The 19,881-nt window shown below is 38.3% G+C and overlaps 1 protein-coding gene across 4 annotated transcripts in view; it reads right to left on the bottom strand.

The window, feature by feature from the left end:
• The window catches only part of SLC24A4 (solute carrier family 24 member 4), a 91,339-nt gene that overhangs the window by 53,848 nt on the left and 17,610 nt on the right, over window positions 1–19,881 (bottom strand). The gene's annotated exons all lie outside the window — the stretch shown is intronic.

Below are 19,881 nucleotides of genomic sequence, written 5' to 3'. Positions count from 1 at the left end.
GGCAGACATAACAAATACAAGTAAAATCATTTCAGTTCATTCCTGTTCTTTTCAAATCTTATTTCTTAACTATAATTCTGCTGAAAGGCTAATATTGAAATTAAAAAGCATAGCTCTACAAAAGTTAATGAAGCTTAGCTGAGTTACATCAGCTTGAGATTGCAGCCCACATATTTTTCTTTAATTAGAAAGGTTCACAGGCATAAACAGTGCAAACACTAAGTGAATGATGTTGTTCTCAAGTATGAATTTAGAACTAGACAAAAGAATTCTGAAATAGAAAAGGTGTGTGGATGGTATACTTCAACAAAGAGAGAAGCACAGTTTTCATGGTGTTTTGTAACAACTATAAGGCACAGATGAAAGACTTAAATTCTCTAACAGGGTGTGAGTGCTGTGTCCCTGTAAGGTCATCAGCACAAATCCACCCCACCAGTTACTGAAGCTAATATTAATAACAATTGTATTTCAATTGAGTGTGTTTTGTTTTGGTTTAAAGTAAGGTACCTACTTACATACTCTCATAAAGCTCCTGTGAGGATTTAAAAAAAAATTCACCTCATGAAGACATATTTGCCTTTGCAATTTATTTCACTGAAGACAGTTCAAGTTGTAACTAAACAGCAAAGACACATTCTGTTAGACTACAGTACTGCTACACTAAGGAATAATCATAAGGATTTATCACTGGCAGGCAAAACAAAATCCGACATAGTAAGCAGCAAATGTTGATGTTTTAGCTGTTAATTGTAATCAATGGCACAGATGTCCTTTTCTAATGGATTCACATAAGAAAGGTTAACAGAAGTCCAGTTCACACAGCTACTATAAAAATAGCACAGACAAAATAAAGCTGCACAGGCCCTCCTAAACATACCACCAGATACAGCTTTCTACACAACTGGTGGGCAAAAGTAGTGAGCTGCCTCTGATAGACCAGACTAATTATTCCGAGGGGCAATCTAGTCATTGTGGGCACTGTGCTCCACTAACTGCATGGTGAACCAGTGCAAGCTCTGCAGACATGGTTTTAATTCCTTGGGCACTCTCTTAAAATGTGATGCCAAAAGAGCTGCCACATCTGAGATAAATTTCCTGCAGAAAGCAGTCAAAGCATAACCCCATCAGAAAGCACAAGTGTCCAAGCACTAGAGAATTCCCACCATAAGCAGTAACGCATGGTAGTAGCATCCCGAGCTAAGCCTCGCCCTTTCTACTCAAGGGTTGCTGGGGCAGCTCAGACAAATTCAGTTTGTTGCAGAAATACTCAGAAGACAGGAGATCAGAGGACTCAAAAACATGAGTGGTGTCTGACACAGGAAGAGGCCTGCCCTGGATTTCAGATGAGGCACACCACACTTCAGACTGGGCTGAGAATGGTAAAAATGTAAGGAAATGACAGATTCTTGCACATACAGTAATAAAAGCACCTTTACAAACACCAGCCATGTGTAGTAATGTCAGACAAGGCTTCAGCCAAGGAGAAGTGATAGGTGCTGTCCACCGGGCTCCTCTGCCACTCCATCAAGTGAGACAAAAATTCTTTGAAAACCAAAGACATGTGCAGCTTCCAGGAAAAGGAGGATGGCACAGCTGTGCCAGCAGACAGAAGTGTCAGTGGCATCTGGAAAAAGCTGAGGAGGGGGTGGTAGTTTTCTAAAATTAACATTTCAAGAAGGACAATGCACTCAAGAATAATCAACATGAACAACCACAAAACAAGCTCAAGCTCTTCCTACTAATAAGTGCAGCCAAATAAAAGTATCAGAACACTGACCAACCTTTGGTGAATAAACTGTTAAAAGTAGTGAAAACAAGAGCACTGTAGGAAAACTATGCATACCATAAGAATAATGTCTAAACATTAGAATAATGTCTAACCATTTTCTCTAAACATTCAGGGACATGCTACTGAGACATGAGCACATCCAGTAAAAAACGCCTGAAGTTTCAACGTCTGAGAACAGAACAACGTGTAAAAAGCAGGCACATGTACACATACTTGGAAATTACCAGAGAAGTTACAACTGAATCCACCAGAGCAGAGCTGAAGATGTTAGAAAAAAGCAAAGGCAACAGAATTAAGAGACATGAATTATGCCAAAAGACCAAAAACGTACGAGCAAAGCAGAAGATAGCTGATAGAGCACACCACCAAAGACACGAGCAGGAAACAAACAGAGGTAGCAGCAGTAGTAAGAGAGGAAGTGTACAGGCAGATCAAGAACTTCCTCAGTGATTTCCCTAAGGAGACATGCACACAAATAAGCAGCAATTGCCTCACATATTTCTTTGTGAGTGAATCTGTGGGAACCACAGATGTTCAAAACATTTTAACCAAAACGATCACACTGTAATTCCCACCAAAGAACTCATGAAAACATAACATACAAAGACCTTGATCAAACACCTTCAGTCAGGTAACACCTGCAGTTCAGGGCAGCTAATCAGCAAGAGTCCAACAACTGCAATACTGAATTATAAAACACAGTAAAATAAACCCAGTAGTATTTACTGTTCGTGGTATCTTTCCTCTGAAAAATGACTGCACTGTTAGGCCCAAGTCAACATCATCTTTCTTAAGATTTAAGAATCTTTTCTGCCAAAATCAAAATTACTTTTTGGCTGACATTTGAACAGTATTAATTAATAAGCTGCAACAGTTGGGCTACTATTCTATTCAGAACTCAGGCAATATTCTGACACATGACCTTGGATTCAGGTCATCTGTTTCCCTTCTTCACCATTTTGTCTCTCCTGATGACTGGGATACAAAGGTTTACAATTAAAGATCTGGTAAATAGTATCTACAATAAACAGCAAGCTAAAAACTACTTTCCTTGTTATCAGACATAAATATGTCAGTAAGAATAGAGAATACAATTTGAAAACATCTACTGAGATGCAGGAGACATGGATGTTTCTCAGTTATTACTTCAACCTTTTTGTCTGTATCAGCAATACCAGACATGAGCTAGCTATGTTGTTCTACTTTTGACATGTGTCCACGTATGCTTGTGTGTATTATTTTGGTGACTTTGCCAGAAATATTTCAGAATTCCATGGTACCAAACATAATAGCCTCAAGATCTTGCTTCTTAATTAACCAGAAATTCAGCAAAGGAGGGAAAAACAAACAAACGAGGATGAAATAAAACCTCCACAGTAATGCACATGCTGTGCAGGTGGACAAAATAGCCACCATGGTCTCAGAGAAAATAAATTCATACAATGCTACATGTCATGCTTTGAAGTGTCAAACTCTACAAACTCTAAGGCTATCCAATCTTGCCAGCATCTGCCTTTCCACCAGCAAAAAATAACCACTGAATTGCAGAAGAAAAACCAATACTGCTTTTTATCAGGTGAGGTGAAACAACTGACTACACTGAGCAAGAAATGGAATTGAGTGAACTGGAATCATCCTCTTCTACTTAGGACTTCCCTGAACTGCATTCAAACCTGAGCATATTAGCCACATTTGAAACACCTCACACTTAACACAATCCACTAACACAACTTCCCTCTCTGATACAACCATATCAATTATGTAACTCTCCTGAAGAAAGGAAAACAGAATTCCATCATCTGAGATCAGATTGAGTTCCGTGTAAAAATAATTCACACTCTTTCACTTTTATTAAAACATAAAGCAAGCAATATAACAGTAACCACAGACATATTAGAAGACAGTGCTGTGCTGAACAGCCATACTTGAAAGCAACAATTTTGAAAAATAAGAAAGGCAGAAGCCAGCATTCTGAGTAGGGAGTACATTTCTGAAGACCACCGAACACCACTTTCGAAGTTGTAACTGTTAGAAATCTTGCAATTATGTTTATAATGAAGTAGCTCCCAAATCCCTTTATAGCACTGATTCAAATAAAACTGCTGGGGAGTCGAGGGAAAGAAGAAGGTATTTAGAGTGAGATGGGAGTTTTAAGACCTGAATCTGCTATGTGTGTGTTTGTTCAAGTTCTGTCCCAATGGAGAATGAATCTAGATGACCCTTTTTTTTTTTTTTTCCCCCTCTTTCCAGTACTGTGTTTCTCTGACTGAAGGTTAGACGCTCCACCTGGATGATGTATTCAAACTCAGGTGCCTCAAACAAAGCCTGAGCATCATGATCATAGATGCCTATTTCTATCAGGAATCATCCAACCTAACCATTTGCTGTCACATTTAGCTTTTTATTTCAAGAGATTGTTAGCCACAGCAAAGATATGTGACATTTTCCTATATATTCTAAGTCTGTATGATGTACACTGTGTAACAGTATAGCCCTAAATAACTAGTAATTCCCCCTATTCCTTCTATTTGCACCTTTCAGGAGTTCTCAAAACCAGTTATTTTAAGACAATTCTAGTCACAAAATGATACAGAAGGAATGAGATAAAGAGTTTTTACCATCTATAATGAAAGGAGTCAATGAAAAAGCTAGACATTATTCTTGGTCTTACAAAACAGCAGCACACAAGAATAATCCCTGGTGGCAAAAGAATGAGGATTCAAGTTTCCAAAGATGACTGGTGGATTTATTTCTGTTCTGATTTCATTGAAATTCAGTCTCCAAATCCCTTAAATCAACATCAGAAATTTCAGCTAGCAAGTTTGGATTCCATTATACTGGAGGGGAAAATGTCTAAAATTCTGATTTCCTCACGTAGCATAATATAAGTGGTACTACACTTAGTGAATATAACAAGAAATTCTACTAAGACTCTACTGTGAGCATTCTGAAGTAAAATAACTTCACGCCTTGCTTTATAAAATGTTCTCTTTACCCTCAGCTTTCTCTCCTGAAAAAGTTACTGTGTGACACACAGATCTAAAAAGCAAAAGGCTTTTTGTGCTGTCCTAAGTGAGGAATAATGGCAGGAAGTCCACGAGAATGGGAACTGGTATAGACTAACAGAAATTCTGCCCCCAAAGCCTCTACTCCATCAGCCAGACCTTTCTCTTATCAGAGACAATGTGCTGGTGTGTTCAGCTGGGCCAATTCTCTTTAGCACACAGATAATGCAGTGCTTATGCTTATTTTTTGTCTTGGCTACTAGCAGAGAGGTGCAGCTCTGGCTAAGTACAGAACAAGCTGGCATCTGATTAGTGATACAGAAGTGCTGAAATTTAGAAAGGAACACAGAAATCTTATTTAATCCTGCCAAATTCAAGTGTCTAAACATTCTGGAAAACTGAGGGGTTTTGTACACAGTAATCCAGTTCCCTCCATTCTGCAAAGAGAATTCTTGACACACCAACCACAATACAACTTTCACGAATAAGCTGGTATATCTCACTATAAATCTGTACAAAAGAAAAGGTGAAACTAACACTGAAGGATGGATGCAGCTGCTGCCTAAAACCCTCCATAGTAATATTATCTACATTCTTGCTATGTCATTGACATAAGTTTGGACAGAGTCCAAGAAACTTGCAGGCAGGTGTGTCTTTACAATCAAAAACTAAGTTTCTAATTACCTCTCAAATTCTGCCAAACAGTTTTGGCAATTTTTAAATAGTTGGGTTCATTGTTTAGTTTTGGGTTGGTTTTTTTCCCCCTGTAATTCAAATGTCATTACAAAAGGAATCTGGTTAGCTAAATCACTTGCATAAGTTCTGAGCCTGTATGCAAAAACCTTGTGCATATATATCACCTATTGTCCTGTAAGATAATGCCCCCAAAACAAACTATTAAAACTGTCACTCAAGCTGAAACAGCCTTAAGGACCCAGTAAATTCCCTCTATTACATTTTTAATTTTGAAGATCTGCTACCCAAAAGACATCAGCTGCCAAGTTCTTCTGAAATAGAGGAGTATGTTTCAATGGGGGGGAAAAAAAGCATGAATGTTAGTCACAAAAAGTGATAATTGAAAATTCATTTTGCTGTTTGCTTATTCTCTTAACTTACCATTTTATATGTACATAAGTCATTAAAATTTCCCTTAGGACCAGTCTATGCTTAATTTTTTCAGCAGCTTCTTTGAGGTTGAAAGTATTCATTGCCAAAACATCGTCAAGTGCTAGCAGTTAAATTCAGTAAGACAGTATCAGGCAATTATGAAAATCATTTTCCAAGAAACTACTACCTCTGCAAGGAAATTAAGTGAGCAAAATATCTGTAACCCCTTGTCACTATTCTGAAAAACTAATTAGGTCTATGCTTTTGATAAAGTAAGCTGACAAGAACCTTTCACCTTCTCTGTAAGATCCAATTTGCCTTGAAAATTTCTCTTTTGTGTCACATGTGATTCATCCAAATACAAAGCAGATAAAAAAAGAGAGAAAAGGAAAGATCAAGTGCTTTTGGACTTGCACTAATGAATAAAGTATATTATTATTCCAACCACAGTATACATTTTCTGCATCTCAATTTTCATGCCTAACGGTTTATCAATCATAACTTCAAAGCCATGATAAAAATAGTACAAACTGCCAGAAAAGTGGTATAAATGATGACCTCCATTCTACTTAGTTATCACCAGAATTTAAGGATTTACCTTTTAACACTGAATATGTGCCTTGGGAACTGCCAAACCTAGAAGGTGTCCATCTTGCTGTGGTATATTTTCCCTTCTTATCTAAGCTGGTTTATATGGATTGATGACTTAGCACACAGAGACCCTGGAAAAATGCCTTCCAGTTAGAAGGGAGAAAGCAAATAATTTAGTCCATTATTAGAATTGCATTCTTCATTGTGGGTGGTCCTGCTTCAGGACAGCTGAAATCTTTTAACAAAAATATTTCGGCCTTCAGTCTCTCAACTGAGACTGGTCATATATCCAAGAACCTGAACATGTGCAGTCTCCAAAAAATAAGAGGCGGGGTACTAATTTTGTCAGTTACTCTTCAATTTAATTCTAGTGGGGTTTCCCATTTCCTAAGAATGAAGTCTAACACTGAAAAGTCAAAATATCAAGCAGTGATTACCTTTCATATGTTGGGCAAGATTACCTTCTTTAACATCCTGTTTCCAAATGCTAACAATTCTTCCAAAAAGCAACTGTTGTGCTTTCTTTCAAATGGTGCCACTGACAGGAGATAATTTTTCTAGTGCTCTCTAAAAGTTCAAATCAGAAATGCAGCATTTTGTGTCTTCTGAATATTTCATATCAAGTTCTCAAGCACACGCAAAAATCAGGGAGGTAATATCCTAGGATAAGTTTCTGTCATAGCAAACGCTCTTTCCTCTTTGCTAATCAGTTTTCCTAGATATGCATGTTTTCAAGCTGCAGGGGACCTTTCTGATAAGGTATCTTAGTCTTCTATTTCACCTACTGCAGGATGGGGTATGGCAAGAAACCCCACATAATCATTTGTTTATTAATCCGCTCTGGATTTAAAGACAATACATTATGTTGCTAAGTAATCTTTTTTGAGGATGGATTATAGTTGTTAAAACATTAATGTGTTTTTTACTGTGTAATTATCACAGACTTGCTTTGTGATCCATTTCCTGCTGGATGAAAAGTGCCAGTTTTTCAAAGACTTAAGGGCAGTTATATTCATTTATTTCAGTTAGGGATTCCATATACCAGTGTACAGTTCAGCATCATTACTGCTTAAGACATGATGAGATATATTAAACTGAAAGATTGAAAAAACTAATCTAATAAATTACATCAAATTACTGCTAAGTATATGGGCATTGAGGCGTTCAGTTCTGTAACAAGAAAAAAAAGATGATGGGCTATTTTGGTCAAGGATCCCGTGCCCCTAGTCACAGCAGCTGACAGCAAGCTTATGTCCTTCAATGTTTGTAAAAGCAGGTTCTATTCATGATCGGGGTTCTTGGCATCCACACATTATAGACATAAATAGCATTTTATTACTGTAATATCTTACAAGGATCTCTTAGTTGTAGACGGATACATAGACATCACCATACAAATACAAAGCAATTACCAAATGCATCAAATCACTAGTTATTCAGACAAAACCAGCAGTTACCCATGTCCTATGATACATGAAGCAGGTAACTACTGTTTTGCAAGGGAAATTTTTTAGGGTTATGTGCCCACAGCAGTACTACTGAAGCATGAAGTGATACTTTTCTTTGTTATTCTATCCAGAGAACACCTGCTGCAACCTGTTTAGTGAAAGCAACATCCCAGAACCCCAACTCCAGTATCAAAATTTCAAAAGAGTTTATACTGCTCTGAATCGACATTGTGAAAATGGAAGAAAACAGCTGAATCCAAATAACTCCTACATATACTCAGTCTGGCATGATAATAGCACATTTGAAAAAAAAGATTACTTTCAATATAATGTCAAATTCTGCCATCACATAGGTATACATGAATAATTTCAAAAGGAAAGTGAAGCCATAGGCTACATTATACATCCTTAGCTGACTGCTTGATATCCAGAAGAACACCAATATTTCCAAAATGTAGATTTCCATATCAATAGGGAAAAAGGACAAAAAAAGAACCTGAATTAGCATTTACTCATTGCTAATATGCATATGAATAAAAAAGATGCACCTACAACAACTGACTGTTATGTGTATGTTTCAGCTGTTTTCTATATCTGAAAATAATAGTCCTGAAGTTGCATGCATGAACAGTATCAGACCCAGGAGTACAGAAGGAATGAATACTGGGAATGAAAAGAAGAATACAATTTAGAGATCACAGGGAAAGTAGTGTGTTCAGAAACTCAGAACTACTATCCACATTGGGGAGCATGGAAGAGTTAGGGAAAAGAGAACCTCCAGATTTCCGGAGGAACAGTCCTTTCCAAACGTGTTTGGTGGTATGTGTACCTACACACAGAGTCCTCACTGTTAACTAACAATAATATTTAAAAACCCAAGCCATGTAAGATGAAGCCATCAGATGTCTCTCTCCTGAGATCTCACCAAAGCTGACAGTCTGAGTTAACAAAAGGAGTTTCTAATGTGTTTGGAAAAGAGACTTCTTAGATGCAGGGTGGTTTTGGTGACAGTCAGAGGACAAGTGAAAAAGAAAGATAATGGAGAATCACTGCCATAAAAATGGCAGAGTGAAGAGAAAGAAGAATACAAATAACGGATACCTGAGGGATCCCAAAGGATGATAGAAGTTGACAAATGACTTTTGGAAAAAAATACTAAAGCAGTAGTACTTCAAAATGAAAATTTAAAAAACCCAAACAAACACACAAACAAACCACAAAACCCCATGTCACTAACATGTTGTGGGAAAGTCCTTTAAGTAAGTGCATTTAAAAAAGATACCAGTGCAGAGACCCTGCTCTTCACTCCGCCTGCACTGCCATTCTTTCCAGCCTCTTCAGATGGATGTGTAGGAATTCTCTTTAAATTCCTCAGTGTTCAGTGAGAACTAGGCACTACTGTGAAGAGACCACACTGAGAAGTGCTTATGGCCTAGAGAGAAAAATATGTAAGCTTGAACAGCTATTAAAATGCTTAAACAAGGTACTCATGGATTTAACAACAGTTAGGCTTTCTAGTAAGAGTTGAGCAATGCCTACAGCACTGAAATCTAAGTTATTCTAGAGATGAAAAATACTTCTAATTGCAAAGAGAACATGTATCAAATAGACCAGTATTACTCCTTATCACTATTAGAGTACTGCCATTCTACTAACAATAAAAAGCAAGCTGTTTCCTTGCACAAAATGCTGTACCTCAATTACTATATATGACCAAATAAGTGAGAGCCACAGTGTGGCAAATAGTGGTAAAGCTAGTAATAAATAAATCTGTAATAATCCTTAGTGACAAAGTGAGCTCATCTTTAAACCTCAGCAGTACCACAACTTTTGTCCTAGCTGCAAGTCATGAAATAAAAACCCACACTAAGTTCTGCCTGGCTGTAGCCAAATAGAGCTTCGATTCAATAAAAACCAGACCAAATTTCATAGGCAATGAATTCCAAATTCTAATAGGCATGACACAACTGCAGACAGACACCATTTAATGCTGAAGGCACTCTACACAATTGTCATCCCTAGACACATGGAGAGCAGCAAAAGGAGTTCTGTGTCAGTTTTACATCTTTAGTTCCAGAGGCTTTGGCATACTGGATACCAAAGGAAATTTGATTCATGAAACTGAACAGATTTAAAAAATCCTGCATGGGGTGGAAAAATCTTTGACTGCTGTGATGGAACAGCCAAAATTGTACACAATCTGGTTAATAAAAGACAAGAAACTAAACTAGATCTGATCCTCATAAATGATGTAGCAATTTTAGTATTTTCTAAGAGTCTCTGAAACACACCACCACTCCCCAGAAGGCAAACCTGCTATACTCACTGTGTCACCCCACAGCAAAACAGAGTAGCATTTGACTTAACAGCCTATACAGTATTTTGAATAGACTCAACAGAAGCTACTAACATTCTAATGTTAGTTTTCAGTGATGAAAAGTTGAATATAAACACCTACGTGTAACTTTAATGCTTGCATTTCTTTATTACAGCATTTCAACAAAGCGCTTAAATTTGCACGTCAGTAGCCTAATAATATATAGACACTTCTTTGAATTGGGCCCTAAGGCAGTCTGGATAAGTAGTAGAAGCCCAGGTCAGAATCAAAAGACAATTACATAGTAGATTGCTTCCCAGACCAACAAAATTTTTAAGCTCATTTTCAAAATAGTAACAATGACTTTAACCAAATCACACACCTGTCTGTTATGTATCTACAAACTTTTTGCTGTTTCATATTCAGAGTTTTGCCATGCTGTCACAGAGCTATTGCAAAGAGAAAGTTTTCATGCCCATGTCATCAGAGAATTATCTGCAAGATTACCGATTTTTTGTTACTGTGGCACTGAAAGTATTCATGCCTTTAAAAACTGCTAATTTCTGCAACCTGTCAAAGCTCCAGATATTACAGAACAGTGTTTGCAAAGTCTGTTTTCTTAAGTTGAAGAAAACAGAAGAAAATATCATAGTGACACAGAAACAGCTCTGTTCTACTATGTACCCGGTCACTTGATATACCTGCACCTAGGTTTTCATCACAGATGTTGAAATAACATTTAACCTTAAAAAAAACCCAACCCAAAACAAAACAAAACAAAGCCACGACCACAACAATACATCCCAACTCAGGAACAATTCCTATTTGCATCACTCAGGAAAAAGGCAGGAATCAGAGGCTCATGACATCATCCCTGGCCTGCACATGTACGCCCAGATTTCAAAATACAGTATTTACCAGTTCTACACTCAGTGTCTACTCTCCTTCTAGAAAGCTGAAGTAATTCTAGTTTGTTATTTTAATATGTCTGGAATCTCAGAGCAGGAAGTATACCTTAGTCCTTCATTTACCTGGGCCACGGGGAGCAGGCACTTTCTTCGTGGAGGAAGAATCATATATGGGCTCAGATATTTTTGGAAGTCCCAGTATAAGCAAGGCACATCTGTGGACATGCTATGGGCATTTCAGTATTGCACAAAATGGGATCAGGCAGGCCTGGAAAGCTGGTTTGCCCTCCTGGGTGATGCTGCACCAAGGCTGTAATTCCACATGTAATTAAAAAGAAAAATAAATTGTGTCTCAGGTAATGACAAAGCAGGAATAGCAAGTTCCTGCCTTGTATCTGCCCTGCCACACAATTTTGCCAATTTCACTCTCCCCACCACCTAAGCTGTACTTCTGTTCTGAGATGCCTTCAAATAAGGGCAGTTTTTTACCTTGAGCTTTATCTGAGCTGCTTTACAGCACAACACAGGTAACAAAAAATGGGAGTAAAGAGTTCATAACAAGAGGTTAAAGGTTAGGTCTTTAAAGTCAGTTTTATCACCACAGTCAGCATCTCGCTGAAGGAGCTTTAAGACTTCACATAATTCCACAGAATTTCTGCTCAGCTGCATAGCACCAGAAGTAACATCCCAGCACCATTACCCTTGCCTAAGGCCAGGTTCTGACAGATTGCCTGTACTGGCATACAGAAAGCTGCACACATCCCTTAACTCACCCCTACAGACACAAATGCTACAGAAAGTAGAAGCAGGGTCTGCTGCTTTATGAGGTTAGCTGTATTATCTTAGCTCATTGAATTGTGTCATATGCATGAAGCATAACTACATAAGGGATTTGTGACACATACTTGTGTATGCAATAAACACATATTTCAATAATTGTGAGCATGGACAGCTTGCATTCCATTTTCTTACATTATCAGTGCTTCTCATGCTATGTGGCCAGAAAGCACAATACCAACAGAATCAAAATAACCCCTCTATAATGCAAGGCATATTATATTTGGGACAGAATTTTGGCTAGCTGCTTTAACACTGTAAGACATCTACTGATCTGTAGTAGCAACAAACAGCAGGCATTATCTTGCTTACAGTACAGTAGGTACACTGTTTCAAGAGACACATGGAAAGGCTTTTGATGGTTCACAATTACAATGCTTTTCAGATCAAAATGTACTCCACAATTTCTTCCTTTTTAGCATGTGTTCACAGATGACTCAATTTTCTGCAAATACATATTTAATAATTTGCCTCAGCAGAAAAAATCAGTGAGAAAACCTGAAAAATACTGAGTGAGGTGCACACTCTTTCAACTCTTTTCTTTGTTTTCTGCTAGCTCCAATTGTGTCATTTATTGGCTGCCCATTTTGTAACACAGATGTTGTGGGGAAGTGTAATTCCCATTTATTTTTAATACACTAAGAAAAGATGTATTAAAAAGGGTTACACATCCACAATAATAGCATCTTGGCAAAAAACCTGCTTCTGGTTTTGCCAAGCAGAATGTTTGGAAGAAACTTCAAAAAGAAGTTGGGGGGAATACATTATCAGTTCCTCCTCTGTATTTGAACCACTGAAAAAAACACATGATGTTAAGAAAACCACATTATAATCTTTAATTTTAGCAAATAAAAAAAAAAAAAATATATATACATCCAGTTGGAAGAGACTTCAAAGATCATTCAGTCCAACCCTCAGTGCAGCACAGAAGGGTCAGCATCAGTGTCCAGGTCCACGTGCTGTTTTCAAACCAATAGCTGGGAATCTGCTGGGGTTGTATGACACCAACCATCAGCAAGCTACTGTTAGTTACCAGCCTGAGAAACAGGAATAGTGAAGCCAAAGGGGATCAGTGCAGGCATTGAAAAACAGCTGGCAGTGCTAGCATCTAAGGTACATGTAAATAATCCCCTTTATACCTATCCTATCCAGCTTGATGACTGAATCAAGAGGCTACAGAGTAAGGGACCTCTCTTCCTTTTAACTTTAATCTGTCAGTTCCAGGAAAGGCAAAAAGTTCTAAACTCTGTACTACACAAAGCAGAAATTAATAAACATTTAACCCTAGGCACACTAGCACCACTTTTCTGGCTGTGCAGTCATCCGGGTTCAGCCAGAATGGTGGCCCTACCCTCACTCAGCTACACAAAATGCAAGCACTGCTGTATCTCCTTTGGCCATAGCTTTGAGAGAAAACAGCCATTTCCCTGTTTGGGGCTAAACTCAGTGAAATTATATGCTCCAAGCACACTATTTGCCACATCTGCAAGGGAATCTGGTTTGCAAATAGTGTTGGCACCTGGATACTGAACATGAACAATATCCACAGTGCGCACCAGAACTTTGATATAAATTTTGGTGCTTCTTTCTCTCATGGTGCTTTGTTGATCACAAGACCTTGGAAAAATTCAGCCTGTAATGGACCTTGGAGGGTCTTCCAGCCAACCTCCTCCTCAATGCAGGACAAGTTGTGAAATCAGATTAGATTGCTGGATGCTTATACAATCACGTATTCAGAATCTCCAAAAATGGATATTGCCTCTCTGGGCAACCTGGTCCAACGCCTCACTTCCCTCATGATGGAAAAATCTTTGCCATGTATCCTGTTTGAACTTTTCCATTTTCATCTTGTGTATAGTCTCAGTTCTTACTGTGCTTGAATTTGCTCCTGACCTCAGCTCTCTGTCTGCAAATTTGGTCCAATTATCCTTCTCTGCAACAGGGTAGATTGTAAGAATAAATTACCTTACATTACTCAATATTGTTAGATCTATTAAGTGAGAGGCTCACATGAGACAACACTATAGGCCACCTATTAAGGAAATGGACTTTAACAGGGTATATACTCAATTGTGCTCTCTAGAACAATGTCTGCTGACCAGTTCTTTAGAGGGACTCGAGGGGTGAAGAATGTTGGAATGAGATCAATAGTTTGTGCAAGAAAAATCCTCTAGCTTTGGTCATAAGCTCAGAACAGAAGAAATTAAGTGGTGATATGACATTCACTCCTTAAGATTCAAAGTACTACTCTAAGTTAATCTTGAGCATAATCTACTGTATGCATGGAACACAACAATTAGAAGACCAATACTGTTTCTCTTTACACAAGCAATCTTTCTTTTCAACAGTATTGTTTCACAGTTTGTGAAAGAGCATCAAAATTTCTACCTGTGGCAGAGCCTGTTAGCAACATTCTTAAATGCTCTCCTGAGCTAGGACCATAATTTGTGAATGTACTGCCCGAGATCAAGCTGGCAGTTTATTTTAAAATATTTCCTTAAAACATACCCAGATGTAGAATTATATAATTAAGCTATTGTAGATTGTTTAATGAGGTTGCAGAAAATGTACTAACAACAATTTGTGGTTTGGAAGCCTGTGCTTGTTGAACTGGTGAGTCCTCCTGCTCTACAAGGCAGGAGGAAAGAGAAAAACATCTTTGTGGGAAAAAAAAAAAAAAGATAGAACCTTCTAAATGTTCTATTTAAGAGCAAATTTACTTTGATATCTAAAGTAAACAAAACCAGATTACGATGTGGCATACTATACAAATTAGTATTCACTTGGGATGACCTGTATTACTCAGTAGTATATTCAAACACTGGAAATGCTAACAAAACGATTACATGACAAAACACAACTGTGCTGCAGTCACTGGCCACAAGTGCACACATCAGTGACAGCAGGCACATGACATGCATTACAAGATCTCTCAACTGGGCATCTCAGCACTAGGGTTTTTTAGCTAATTCTTTTCTTCTTTTGCAGTCTTGTCTCTCAGGGTTCAAAACTCAGAGTTCTTCTCTGCTCCAAGGCATACAATGTACATACAAGTAAGTGTCTAGAATCATGGAATAATGCTGACCACTGACTGCCTAAAAAGGACAGGCTCGGTTGCTAATCCAAAGGTAACAGGACACAATGGAAATGCTCTGCTGTAGCAGAGAACATGGTTATGAGCACTGCTCTTGAGAGTGTCTACTCAGACACTGTATGGCTCCATTTACTTTTTATGAATATGGTCAGTCAAATCTCTATTTCCTGTGCTACACTGCACCCATCTGACTGACATGAAGTGAGCTTGCTTGTCACAAAGAGGAGAGAACACAAAATTTGTTAATACCGTAAAGAAAAGCTTTGTTGTTTCAGTAAGGGTGCATGCTGCAGACAAAACCATCATCTCTGTGGACACCAGGGGGAGCTGTAAGTGCAGAGGGAGAAAAGCACGAACGGCACCGCATCGCTCTTTGGTGATGGCCCAATTTCTTCATGTCTTCCACTTAATATACTCAGCTCAACTCCTCTAGTTAAAAGAGATACACACTACAGCAACTGCCTCTAATTTATCACAGTTTATATTCTTCAGATACAAGCAACATTACATGCCCCAAAATCATGAACTCTACTCAGCTACTCAGCTGTAACACACTTGGCAAGCAAGACCAAGAAGCAGTGAGACACTGCAGAAAGTCTGCAGTCCCCCCATGTTTTAATGACACTGCATACACGAGCTCATGATAATGTACAGAGGGGATATAAAGATTGGGAATTGTTTAAACACAGAATTTACAAAAATACAGTATGAATAACACTGCTACTCAGTAGATGCTTGGGGGGGGAAGTACTCAAAAGGAATGCAATAGGAGACAAAAAAACAGTAAGATGATGTATGATACAGTGTCTAATGAACAGTCTCAGCTTCTGTAGACTTAGGATTCTGAAGAATTTAATCCTCCAGTACAGTTTCAGTCCCAAAGCACACTTGCAGCACTGACAGCAGCAGTGGCAGCTGGACTGCCTGACTGAAGGAACTTGCATGACAAACTCAGCAATGAACAGTGTTTGAAAAGTCAAGTCAGCAATGCCTTCTTGGTGAGAAAAGTAAGTCTGGGGTACACTCTATTAGCAACATTTAGGAGGTAAATTGGCAGTCCTGGAAGAGCACGGAGAGAGCATAAAATACTCCCAGTATCCAATATTGAGAGCTAGGAGAAAGAATCAGCTGGTGTTTTGAAATTACACTCTTCATATTGTGGTGACAATAAACACAGTGTCCTACTGTAACTTTTTTCCTCTACTACATGTAATCAATAAGAAATGAAGAGTGGAAATGTCCAGTTATATTACACATCTCTTGTCAATTGTTCTGAGAGCAAAAATGCAATTTTGCTCTATGAGAGCAAAAATGCCTTCAGCAACACAAAGGAGACAACTTAAAGTCCTTCAAAGTCACACATACATAAGCTCTTCCATAATCTAAGTTCTTCCAAAATCTTATTTGTAGTAGAAGGGTCTCTTAATGAAAGCAATTCACAAAAGCCTAAGACAAAGAAAAGGAAAATGAAGATTAATGGGCAAAAGGTGTAAAAAAAACCCAAAACTAATACAATGGAACAGCAACTCAGAAAGAGGTTGATCACGTTTCTAACCATCTTAGCTGAGCCTTTACCAAAACGTACTTAGATCATATAATACTTTCTCTCATATAACACTGATTATAAAACACTGCTTGTTTTATAACCGAAAAGTAAGATACAGCAAATTCATCTGGCTCTCAGTATGTGAGCTATTTGGGATGCCTTGCTCCACAGACAATGAACTTGGTCGACACAATTAGAAGTCTGAATTTTAAAAGGCTAATCACAGAATCACCAAGGTTGGAAGAGACCTCAAAGACCATCATGTCCAACCTGTCACCACAGACCCCATGACTAAACCATGGCACCAAGTCTCATCATAAACCATCAAGATATGTGTTACAGGGAACCAAACTTTAAGCGGTAAATGCTCACTATTATCTCAAGAGCCAAATAGTCAAGTATTCTGTGGTTACAACTCTGTTTGCAGTATTTTGCAGCTTCCATTACTGCAGCAAAGCATCTCAGCCGGGTGTATCCAGCTTCACTGTACTTTCCTGAGACAAAATTATTTCTAGTCAAGCTCTGTAAGCAAGGCCTGCACCACACAGGATCAGCACCACCAAATTTAGAGCAGGAATAATACAGAACCTGAGTATGTAAGTCTAAAGAAATGATTCAGGAAGTCTACACCAGCAATTATCAGTCTCTGGAGGAAACAGGAATTCAACACCTACCTGTTTATCTTACAGACTCCCTAGACAATTTCACCTGCATGCGCAGAGCTATCTTCATCAGGGGAAAGAGGCAACTAGCTTTTACCTGAGCAACACTTCTCTCCAGAAACAGAATAAAACAGCATTAAAAAAATCTGCCAAAGCCCCTAAAAAGGTTAGATCAATTAGGTATGAAGTACTCCTTACACATCTCAGTAAGGTTGAATTCAGCACAAGCCACAGTTACTACAGCCATTTTCATTTTAAAAAGTAGCCTTAAATCATTTGGTTTCCAGGTTCACCTCCTCACCCCGCAAAAAAGAATTAAGTTGACTCAGACAGTGTAACAGTTTTGCAACTTTGTACATGTACTAACAAAGTCAGTTCAAAATGAGCGAGAAAGCATTGCTAGCAAGGCACACAGCTTCAGAGTTACCAACCTGCTCCACAAGAGCTTCTAACTGTAAAACATGAGTTTTCTCCTATGGTCAGAGACCTTAGGTCTCTGCTGCTTTGCTGTCCCCCACCTCAACAACTCCTTTTGTTTAGTGTGAAAACATCTGTTGTGAGGGCAACTCATCCAAACCTACCTGAAGTACTTGACAAAAAACCTGTTTTGTGTTTCAAAGTCCTCACCAACCTCACTGGGAGTGCTGCAGGTTATGATTTGCGGTTAGAAATCTACACCACTCCAGAGAATAAAATACAGTTCTTCTGCAACATGGCAGAAAGTTTTCTTCACCTTCTCCTCTACTGTTGAAGCGTCATGATGTCCAGTGGTCCTAAGGATGTACTTAGGGTGATTACCAAAGACACCTAACTTCAACTGAGAGCCAGAGAATTGAGAAACTTCACTCCAAAGGTTTCACAGAGAGTCTGTACATATCTAAGTACTGAACCTAAAATCCCACTATACATCCTACTTCCCTCTTCTCTTCAAGGGAGTTTTCCTTACTGTCTTTGTTGAGAGTGGAATCAATTAGTTTTCAGTAATACTACCAGTCATTTCACTATCACAGAAACATTTTCTATGAAGAAGAGTACAACTCCCACCACAGTATTTTATTTTGTTAAGCTGCCAGTAAAAGTTTCTTATCTTTGGATGCACAGAATATGTAAAGAAATTAATTTTTAAGAGGGACACTGCTTTCAGACTACATGCATCACTTGCTAATGTTATCTGGTGCTTCTCTGCAGGCCAAGGACAACAAGCAGCAGCAAAGAGATTTACAGTTTCTGGTTTACCACCCAGAGTAACCTACAATGAGTCAAAGTACTTCTATGCAAAAGATAGCACAAGGAGGCTACTTGGAAGTAATTCATTTTCATCATCTCTCTCTCTGAGAGGAAAACACTTCAAGCAAGGGCTGGCACTTTCCACCAGACAAATCAGTTTCACTGTGATCTTTTCCAGATATACAAATCATAAATTTTAAGTAGGTTGTAAAAGTCCACAGAAACCCAGTTTAACATCTTCCATCTATATTGATTTTGAACAGTCTTCTTGAACAGTAAAAGTAAGTTTAGAAATCTCCTTTTCCTTGGTTTGCCTCATTCCTCCTACTTACAAATACACTCTGTGATAATTTCAAATTCATAGTGATATTTCAGTATGTGAAATGACAAAACTGAGCATGTCACTGTTATTACATAAGTAGTGGAGGAAATACAAACAGCTGACAGCAAGCTCTGTGGTTTGGTATGATTTGATATTACAATAGAGTGTCACTGTTTAAAATCACAAATAAGCTTCACAGACTGCTTTGTGGTCCTGTTGTGAAAGAAAAATGCTTTCACAGCAAATTAAGTGAAAACTTTTATGTTTATTCCCTAAGATGCATTAGTAACAAGAACGAAATGTAATATCTCTGAGAATGCCAAAATAAAGGATAATTTCACTCAGTGGAATTAAGATGTTAATGCTTTGCCTTTGATCTAAATTACACAGAATTCTTTAAATCCAAGAGCACAGAATTCCAGACTTCCATAAATAACCTGGAGCTTGATAGCACAAATCTGTCAACTAACAAATCCCTCCTCTTGTCTCCAAAGGCTGCATTTTTAAAGGTCATTAGACGGTCAGCTCACACACTAGCTTTACAGATCATGTAAATAGACAAGAACAGAAAATCTCCATTCCCGCATGCTCACAGCATCTGCAGGTAATAATAGCAAGACCCATTCCACTAGACAAAGCAGTCCAATGCTGCTTTTGTGGTGTAGAAGTCCTACTCGTGTGTCTTAGGAAGGGCCAGTGGAGTCACATCACTAAAACATTCCTTTGACGAAAATAAAACCTCAAAAACCTTCATTCCCAAATAAATTCAAGTCCCCCATTTTGCCTTACCGTAAGCTAAAACATGAACTATCCTTCCTGATGGATACTTGAGGCACTGGAAGTGTCTCAGTTTGAGAATGGATCAATAATTTCAACTTCAGATTAATTACATGTTTAAAGTTGCATATAAATGCTGTACTAAAATCAGAACATTTGCTCAAGGCACATGAAATCACAAATTGGATCCACCATCCAGGGACTGCTGTTTGTGTGCTAGCACCTCAACTGCAAAACTTAATTTCATAGCC

This window comes from Melanerpes formicivorus, unplaced genomic scaffold (genome assembly GCF_026170545.1).
Source record: "Melanerpes formicivorus ecotype bairdi unplaced genomic scaffold, bMelFor1.0.p_v2 SCAF_17, whole genome shotgun sequence".
Taxonomy (NCBI): Eukaryota; Metazoa; Chordata; class Aves; order Piciformes; family Picidae; genus Melanerpes; species Melanerpes formicivorus.
This window is presented reverse-complemented; position numbering and strand designations above follow the sequence as displayed.